General features: G+C 44.0%; 1 protein-coding gene across 1 annotated transcript in view; it reads right to left on the bottom strand.

Moving 5' to 3' along the window:
- Positions 1–9261, bottom strand: part of CUNH4orf17 (chromosome unknown C4orf17 homolog) — a 137392-nt gene that overhangs the window by 54696 nt on the left and 73435 nt on the right. The window lies entirely within an intron of this gene.

Genomic DNA, 9261 nt, shown 5'->3' with positions numbered 1-9261 from the left:
CATGATCTAAATTCTGGCACTTGGCAACTAGCATGTATTTATGACAGTTCCATCATCCCCGAATCATGGGAGCACCATTTGTAACCTTCCCACCTGGTTTCGGACAAGCAAAGTCAATGGGGGAAGCCAGAGTTGCTTAATGATCACATGAATCAATTAACAATTGTAATATTCGCTTAACAAATATGGCAACAAAGGTCATATAATGGAGCAAAACTCACTTAACAACTACCCTGCTTAGCCATGGAAATTTTAGGCTCAATTGTGTTAACTAGTGTATGTTCTCAGTTCATATGAGATGATGATGATGATGAATGGATGGGCGGGTGGATAGATGAATCTTCCTGATAAAACTGAAACAAATTTATAAAACCCATAAAGGCACAAAGCGAATCAGATACTTATTGATGGCCTATTCCCGTGATGGTGAACCTATGGAACATGTGCCACAAGTGGCACATGGAGCCCTCTCTGCAGTCATACAAACAATTGCCCCAGCCCAGCTCCACTGTGCATGTGTGTGTGCCTCCTGCCAGCCAGCTGATTTTCGGGTCTCTGCCACGCATGCGTAGGGGCAGGGTGCATAAGGGAGATGCACGTGCCAGGCCCAAAATGGGTTGGGGAGGTATGACACGCTCACCCCCACATCTCATTTTTGGTCCCAGGAGGCTTCAGGGAGGCCTGCTAGACCGAAAATGAGCTGCAGGAGGTCACACATGCATGGACAGGGGCGGGGGAGCATGGGGGGTTCACAGGGGTTGCATACACATGCCCAGGGGAGCAGGGTATGCAGGGGAGTGTTACACGTGCATTGCATTATGGGTATGGGCACGCATGCACTTTCATGCGCTCGTGCATGCTTTTAGCTTGCAACAACAAAAAGGTTAGCCATCACTGGCCTATTCTAAGCTATAAATCCTCTACTAAGGAGCTCAGTTTTTTAAATTTTCCTAAATGAAATTAATTTCATTTGGAAGACTGCCTAGAAAACTAATGTTGTTCCTGAAAGATAAGTATCTCCTAGCTTGACCCCTTTTACTTCCTGGAAGTGATGGACTATTAACTGTTTCTTCTCCCATGGCCCTCTGGTTGATCTGATTCCCATTAAAGTGTACAATCCATGTCCTGGCAAAATGTCAAGCCATGAACGGTATTATAAGTAAGAACTAGTACTTTAGATTCCAGCCAGAAGACTTTAGAAAGCAAATGCAGAGCTTAAAGCACAGCTGTTGCTTTCAAAACCAGGCACCATTTAACACAGAGACCACTGCCTTCTCTATGATCTTCAAAGTCATCCGCATTGTAGAGTATATTGCAATAACCCAACCAAGTAATAACAACAGCATGAGTAAGTGTTGCTAGATTTTCCTGCATCGGAAAGTATATTGCAATAGCTCAACCAAGTAACAACAAGCTCTGTGAGTAATTGTTGTTAGGTTTTCCTGCACTAAGAAATAGGGTGAGCTAAGAGTTCCCATCAATGGGAAACAGAACTGCCCACAAAGTCTGCAGAGCCACAGAGCTTCAAAAAAACCACTTGTCTCATGTTTCAAATAAATCAGTGCAAAGCAAAAGAGATCAAACTTCTGGGAAGCACTTGGCAAGCAAAAACGAAAGCCTCTCAGGTCCAGATTTGTGAATAGTGTTGAATGGGAATAGAAAAGAATACATGCACCAGATAGACAAAGAATCAAGATAAGTTCACCTCCATCTGCCAAGTACTGAAGGGCTATCCCAGAGGTGCTTTTTTTCAAGAGGCAACTGGACTTTCGCTTCACACACATTTAGTCACCACACTATAAAAAAGATGTTGAGACTCCAGAAAAAGTGCAGAGAAGAGCAACCAGGATGAGTAGGAGACTGGAGGGTAAAACATATGAAGAAAGGTTGCAGGAACTGGGCATGGCTAGTCTAGTGAAGAGAAGGACCAGGGGAGACATGACAGCAGTGTTCCAATATTTGAGGGCCTACCACGGAGAGGAGGGGGTCAAGCTATTTTCCAAAACACCTGAAGGCCGGACAAGGAATAACGGATGGAAACTGACCAAGGAGAGATTCAACCTACAAATAAGGAGTAACTTTCTGACAGTGAGAACAATCAACCAATGGAACAGAAGTTGCCTTTGGAAATTTTGGGAGCTTCATCACTGGAGGCTTTCAAGAAGAGATTGAGTGGCCATTTGTCAGAAATGGTTTAGGGTGTCCTGCTTGAGCGGGGGGTTGGATAGATGACCTATAAGGTCCCTTCCAACTCTGTTAATCTGTTCTTGGATGAGAAGTGAAACATCTTCAAACAAAAACCAGAAAGTCCAGTTGTCTCTTGAAAAAAGACTTTGGGACAACAATGTCATAGACGACTGAGAATCTATATAGACATTTATTGAAAGGCTGGCAAGATCCCATGAATATTTCAACATAATCTGGATTTGTACAACAGTTAAGTAAAGAAGCAAATATATATCGTATGTAATACAGTCTTCTGAAAGCATTGTGCAAGATGTTCTTCTATAAATCTATGATATAATAGGACTTAAAAGGTTTCTTTTTTCTTTTTTTTTTAAAGGGGGTTTCAATGTTGCTTTCATTCCTTAGAAATAGACTTTTACCCAGTTACAGGTTTCTTCCCTTCAAATGCCATTTTTAACCACTTAACATTCTTACAATGCTCAGTGTTTCCAATGCAAAGTCAAGTTGATAGTGGTTACTCAAATGAATAAATTGCCTTGTTTGATTAGAAAAAATATATTGCCTATGTTTATTGGTGACTGGAAGTCTCTTATGGAATTTTTGCCTAAAAATGAAAAACAAAATGAACTTGTGATTTATTGTTTTGATGGTTAGACAGGATATATTATCGAAAGAACAGTGATCTAACTTTAGAGAGAAATAAAATATATTTGTACTTAACACTGGAATAGCATAAGCCATTTCTTTATATTCATTTTGTTTCCTTTCCTTTTGTTTTTCTTAACTTTTTTCTTTTTATGTACTTTTTGCTTTTTCTTTGATTTTTTTTTCTTCTTTTATATTAGTTTCGGGCAGTGGTGGGGTTCATTTTTTTTTTACTACTGGTTCTGTGGCCAGGACGGGGCTTGGTGGGCGGGGCTTGGTGGGCATGGTAGGGCAAAGATACTGCAAAATCCTGGGTCCCTCCCCACCCCACTAACCTGCTTTCCAGCTCCATTCTCCTGTGCAGGACAACAGAAGAAGACCCAGCCGATCAGCTGGGACTCAGGAGGCAGCAAATAGATGAGGCCAGGGCCAGCCAGAGGTGACATTTGCCAGTTCTCTGAATTACTCAAAAATTCCACTACTGGTTCGCCAGAACCCATCAGAACTGCATGAATACCACCTCTGTTTGGGGTTAGTTTTCATCTTCTGGTTTAATTATTTTTAAAATAAAAATTATGTACAAAAAAAAAAAGCAGTGCTCAGAATTCCCCAGGAACCAATCAGGATTTCTTTCAACTGACTACTGTAATGGCAGAGATTGAAATTGGCTCTAGATCACAACTTGCCCATCCTTGACATTATCTTGCTACATTTGTTTTTGCAAAAAGAATACAAGCCTGATCACTGCACGTTACCTGCAGATAGAGAACAAATCCTGGGAAACAGGGTGAATCAGCAATTCCCATCCATGTGAAATGAGCTTTTACTCAATTCAGCTGCAGGAGAGAAGTTGAGCCAACTTGTAGCTACAGAGCAGAGTCACAGGTCCAATTCTGGATTAGCACAAATTAGTTCTGTAGAAGCAGAGGTGGGTATGCAGCAGGTTCTGACCAGTTCTGGAGAACCAGTAGCAGAAATTTTGAGTAGTTCGGAGAACCGGCAAATACCACCTCTGACTGGCCCCGCCCCCATCCCCTGCCTCCCAAGTTCCAGCTGATCAAGAGAAAACGGGGATTTTGTAGTAACCTTCCCCTGGAGTGAGAAGGGAATGAGGATTTAACAGTATCCTTCCCCTGCTGCACCAAGCCATGCCCACTAAGCCTTGCCATGCCCACCAAGTCACGCCCACAGAACCAGTAGTAAAAAAAATTGAATCCCACCACTGTGTAGAAGGGATATCCGTTATTATTTTCTTAAAAGAAAATGTATAGCCAGGCTTTCAACTAGTTCAGCTTTTTCAACACAGACGGGCTGTGTGTGAATCTAGGGAGATGTATTCCCAGTAGCTGTTGAAATGACCATGATGAGGATTCCTAATAGCTGTTGGCCATCAGGTTGGAATTATGACTTTCATTCAGTTCTAGCTGTGCTCACACTAGTATGTTCTTAGGAACTCCTTCATGCTTCTTCTCCCCACACATCCTATTTCTTTTCTGAATTCTTCCCCTTTTAGTAACACTATATATGGGGTTTACCATTGAGTCTGTCATCTGCACCTCTATAACTGTCTGGTTTTGTTCTGCAACTGAACAAGACTGACACAGACTTCAATGGATAATTAGAACTGTAGAAAAAACAATGACTGCCAAGCTGCCTTCCATTGAGAGCCTATACACTGCATGAGTCAAAAAGAGGGCTGTGAAAATACAGTATCTACAGACCTCTCACATCCTGGATATAAATTGTTTCAATTCCTACCCTCAAAATGACGCTACAGAGCACTGCACACCAAGACAACTAGAGACAAGAACAGTTTTTTCCCAAACACCATCACTCTGCTAAACAAATAATTCCCTCACCACTGTCAAACCATTCACTAAGGCTGCATTAGTATTAATATTAGTCTTCTCATCATTCCTATCATCCATCTCCTCCACTTATGACTGCAGGACTGTAACTCTGTTGTTTGTATCCTTACGATTTATATTGAATTGATTGTTTCCTGATTGCTTATTTGTACCCTATGACTATCATTAAGTTTTGTACCTTACGATTCTTGACAAATGTATCTTTTTATGTACACCGAGACCTTCTGCACCAAAGACAAATTCCTTGTGTGTCCAATCACCCTTGGCCAATAAAGAATTCTATTCTATTCTATTCTATTCTATTCTATTCCATTCCATTCCATTCCATTCCATTCTACCACCAAGAAATAATTGAAGATTCTCATAAATCACAAATGCTTCTTGGTTGCCTGTTAAAAAAGAACTTAGATGAATATTCAGTTTCAAACTGTTGCAGATATTCCTTCCCACACCCATTCCATATTATTTGTGAGACAAGACTTTGGGGGCCCCCATCTTTGTTTTAAAGAAGTGACATCCCTAAGAACTCACAGGAGATGAAAAAAGTGCTACATTGACAGTGGATCATTTCCAAATAGCATATTACTATCAAAGTCTTTTCAATAGATTCTCCTTACTTGATCAACAATGAAGAGAAATGTATAATTATATACTAACTGCACATGGAATCTGGATAGACCATTCATAAGTAACCTACTAGTAATGTCAGCTGGCCTGGCTTAATTATCAATTTTACTCTAAAGTCAATAAGTTATACAAGGTAGCCAAAGGTCTTCAGTTAATAATGTTTGTCTAATTTCCAGAAATGTTGAAATATTATCAGGATGACACAACTTGCTTCTTAGTCATCATTTCTCAATGGGCTCTCTGTGGAGGCTCAAAAATAGCCTATTTTCTTTCTATCCATGTCTTTTATTTAAACCAGAGTGAAAACAAAAGGAAACACTGTAGTAATAGGAACAATGCATTAAAGGTTCTTCCCTCTGTTGTCTCGGTCATCCAGCAAATCTTTTGTTGTCTATAGAATGTCGAAGAACAAAAAAGCTAATTAAAATTCAAACATTTCTGCCACTTTCACAAGATGAGTCAACATGCAAAAAAAGCCATTCCCCATCACCTGAAGGTAAAAATAAAATTATGGAAGTTAGAGATGATTTTCTAATCGCAAATAGGTTGAGGCTTAAAAGCAGGGGGGGGGGGCAGGGTTTTAAACTGAGGCTGGAAACATTTGAAATATAAGTGCATCTGTAAAAGATAAAATAAAACAACAACATTGGAAGGTGGTGCAGTTGTGACGTCACTCTCCTTTCCTTTATCAAAGGAGGAACATTGCATTTTATGGCCTCTTTACAGATTTCACTTACCCTGCAACAGTGGTGGGTTGCCAATTTTTTTACTACCAGTTCACATGTGCAGAAGTGTCCAGGCAGGTGGGAGGAACCTCCCTTCACCGCTACTACCAATTCTCCCGATCTGGGCCAAATCAGGAGCAACCCACTTCTGCCCTGCAACCATATAAGCCATTTCAATATGATTGATGTGTTGTATATTGGATATAAACGTTGCTTTTAAGCACCTATTTACAATTTCTACCTTTTATCCTCTTATTTAAGAGCAAAGGTTCAAAGGTATAATCTGAAACTCATCCAGCAGTCTCCTGTCTATCAGCAATTGCCATTTAAAAAGAAGTACGGAGAATAGTGTTCGGCTCTATAAAACAACAATGCAAAGTCTAAATTCTCTTTGTAGGTCCATGAACCATAATATTGCTTTCAGGTCTTCCATTTTATGGCAATCACTATTTTTGGAGTCATTCCAGAGTGTAATTATACTCCCAGGATTTAATTTCATCAAATGACTCCGAGTTCTATTAATATGAAGGAAAGGGGGAGGGGTTTCTTTGCTTTGTATCCTCTCAGTCACTGTCACTCCACACCAGAGGTGTCAAACTCAAGGCCCGGGGGGCAGATCTGGCCTGCAGGGTGCTTAGATCTGACCCGTGGGGCCACCCTGGAAACAGCGAAGGATTGGCCCACAGTGCCTCTGCCAGCAACAATGGAGCTTGGCAGGGCCTTGTGTGTCCCTCCTGAGCTCTGTTTCTGCCCACGATGGCTTCCTGCAGCGCTCTGCCAGTGAAAACAGAGCTCCGTTTTTGTAGGCAGAGCACTGCAAGAGGCTGTCGTAGCCAAAAACGGAGCCTAGGGGGGGGATGTCCCTGACACAAGTGATGTTGAGCTGGCCACGCTCACCCCGCCCCCCCCCCCACATCCAGGCCCTGAGGTCAAACACAACCCTGATGCGGTCCTCAATGAAATCGAGGTTGACACTCCTGCTCGACACCATGCATAATAATCAATAATCACCATTTCTTCTAATCTGAAAATCTCATTGTCATATTCTCAAAACAAAGTTGCTAGAGCTCTCCAATCACCATTTTTTACAATTCCACCATTTTTTTTTAAAGTCAAGAACCAGAAAGTACATTATTTCATCTGTAATCACACCAGACTGGTGGCTTGTTTTCCATGCTTTTTCTTGAGCTTGCCAATGTATTTGCATTTTTCACAAGTGCCCATGTGAATTGCTGTTTCTTGGTCTTATGTGACACAACTCTTGAGGCATTACTTCTCTGGTTAATAATAACTACATTGAAGCCAAAGATTCCTGGCAATCGATTAACTTAATTGCCTAATTGTTTGATGTTACAAAACACCCTGATTAAAGTAGTCGAAGTAAAGGAGTGGTTAAGTTTGTTGGGTGGAGCTGGGGAAGTACTATAGTTAGGTAAAAGAGAAGTAAGCTTTTTGCAATCCATATTTTGAAAGCAAACTGTTTCGCACCAAGTAGAATAGTCTAGACGAGGTGAAGTGTATTACAAAGTCAAGGACCATGAGCACTCTAGGGAAGGTAAGTAAACTATTATTTCTTTTAATGGTGATTATTCATTTCTCAGGTATGCTACGGTATAGAATTGTTTCCACTGTGGTTGGCAAATTGCCAGAAACTAATCCGAAGTTTTCCTGTATTCCCCACTCATCCTTGGCACTTTTTTTGACAGGGTAGCACTCTGAAAAACTCTTACTGCATTTAAAACCATTCATCATCCTGGTTGCTCTTCTCTGCACTTTTCCTAGAGTTTAAGAGGCAACTGCACTTTCTGGTTTTCCTTTGAAGACATTTTGCTTCACACACATTTAGTCACAGTGAGGTGCAGTGAGATTCATGACTGGTGAGGCAAGCGGGCAAAAGCCACCCTATGTCTGCCAGCGCTGGGGCTTTGGCGGGGCTTTCGGAAAGCCGCACGAAAGCCCCAGTGCGGCTTTCTGAAAGCCCCGCCGAAGCCCCACCGTCACGTCCGCTCTATGGCGACTTTAAAGCCCTGCCGCCGGGGCCCTGCCGCCACTTTAAAACCCTACTGCCACATCTGCCATAGAGCGGATGCGGCGCCGGGACTTTAAAGCCCTGCTGCCGGAGCCCTGCCACCACTTTAAAGCCGTGGAACCAACGTTCCCTTCTCCCAACATCCGAGCCGTGCCTCCCTCTCTAAACTTCCGAGCTGTCCTGGGGCCAGGAAGCAGGGCCAGCCCACAAAGGCCTGGGTTTGGGCAGAGGAGCCGGCGGTGGAAGCAGGGCCTTGGGCGAAGTGAGACCGAAGGGAGAGCAGGAGGAGGCCGCCTCGGCCTCGCCTCCCGGCCGCAGGTTACAAAACGAACTGGAAGCCAGCAACTGGGCCTGGCGTCGGTATTTGGGGGGAGCTGCCCCCCCCAATGCCACCTCTTGCCGCTGTGATCCACTCCGCTTCTATCGCCCCCCCCCTCTGCTCCAGCCGGCTTCTCTGGAGCGGAGGAGGGGGCGATAGAAGCGGAGCGGATGCTCTTGCCGCTGCGATCTGTTCCGCTTCTATCGCCCCCCCCCTCCGCTCCAGAGAAGCCGGCTGCGAGCGAGTCTCCATGAGCCCCGCTTCCCTCGCCGGACTTTCTGGCAATAGATGACAGCATTCCTCTCCCACCGCTTTCTCCCAGAGCTCCGGCAGGCCTTGCGGAGTGCCAAAGGGGAAGGGGGCTTCTTGGAACACCCACCCCCACCCCTCTTCGCCGTTTCCTCCTGGGGCTGCTGGCTGGGAGACAGAACCAGGGCTGCAAACATCCTCCCCACCCCTCTTCGCCTTTCGCCTCCGGGGTTCCTCCTCACCCCCCACCTCCTCCATCCTCAAGTCTGTGTCTGCCAGGCATCTCGCGTTTATGCCCGCCATAAACGTGAGATGCCTGGCGGACACAGCAAGGGGGACAGAGGAGGCGGAGGGGGGCGAGGTGGCAGCCGGCGAAGAAAGGGGAGAGGAGGAGGAGGAAAGGAAGAGGGGAGCCGGATGGGGGGGAGAGGGCTGCCCCTCTCTTCTCAAACAAACAAGGCTCCCCTCCCTGCGTCTGCTCCTTCCCTCTCTTCTCAAGCAAACTCTCTCTCAAATTGAGAGAGAGTTTGTTTGAGTGACGTTAAGAAAGAAACACACATATTACATTTACTTAAATTACAAATAAATTGAATTCCTCCCCCCTGCCCCCTC

This window comes from Thamnophis sirtalis, unplaced genomic scaffold, assembly GCF_051295495.1.
Source record: "Thamnophis sirtalis isolate CommonGarterSnake01/CBP01778 unplaced genomic scaffold, rThaSir2_p1.2 scaffold_10, whole genome shotgun sequence".
NCBI lineage: Eukaryota > Metazoa > Chordata > Lepidosauria > Squamata > Natricidae > Thamnophis > Thamnophis sirtalis.
This window is presented reverse-complemented; position numbering and strand designations above follow the sequence as displayed.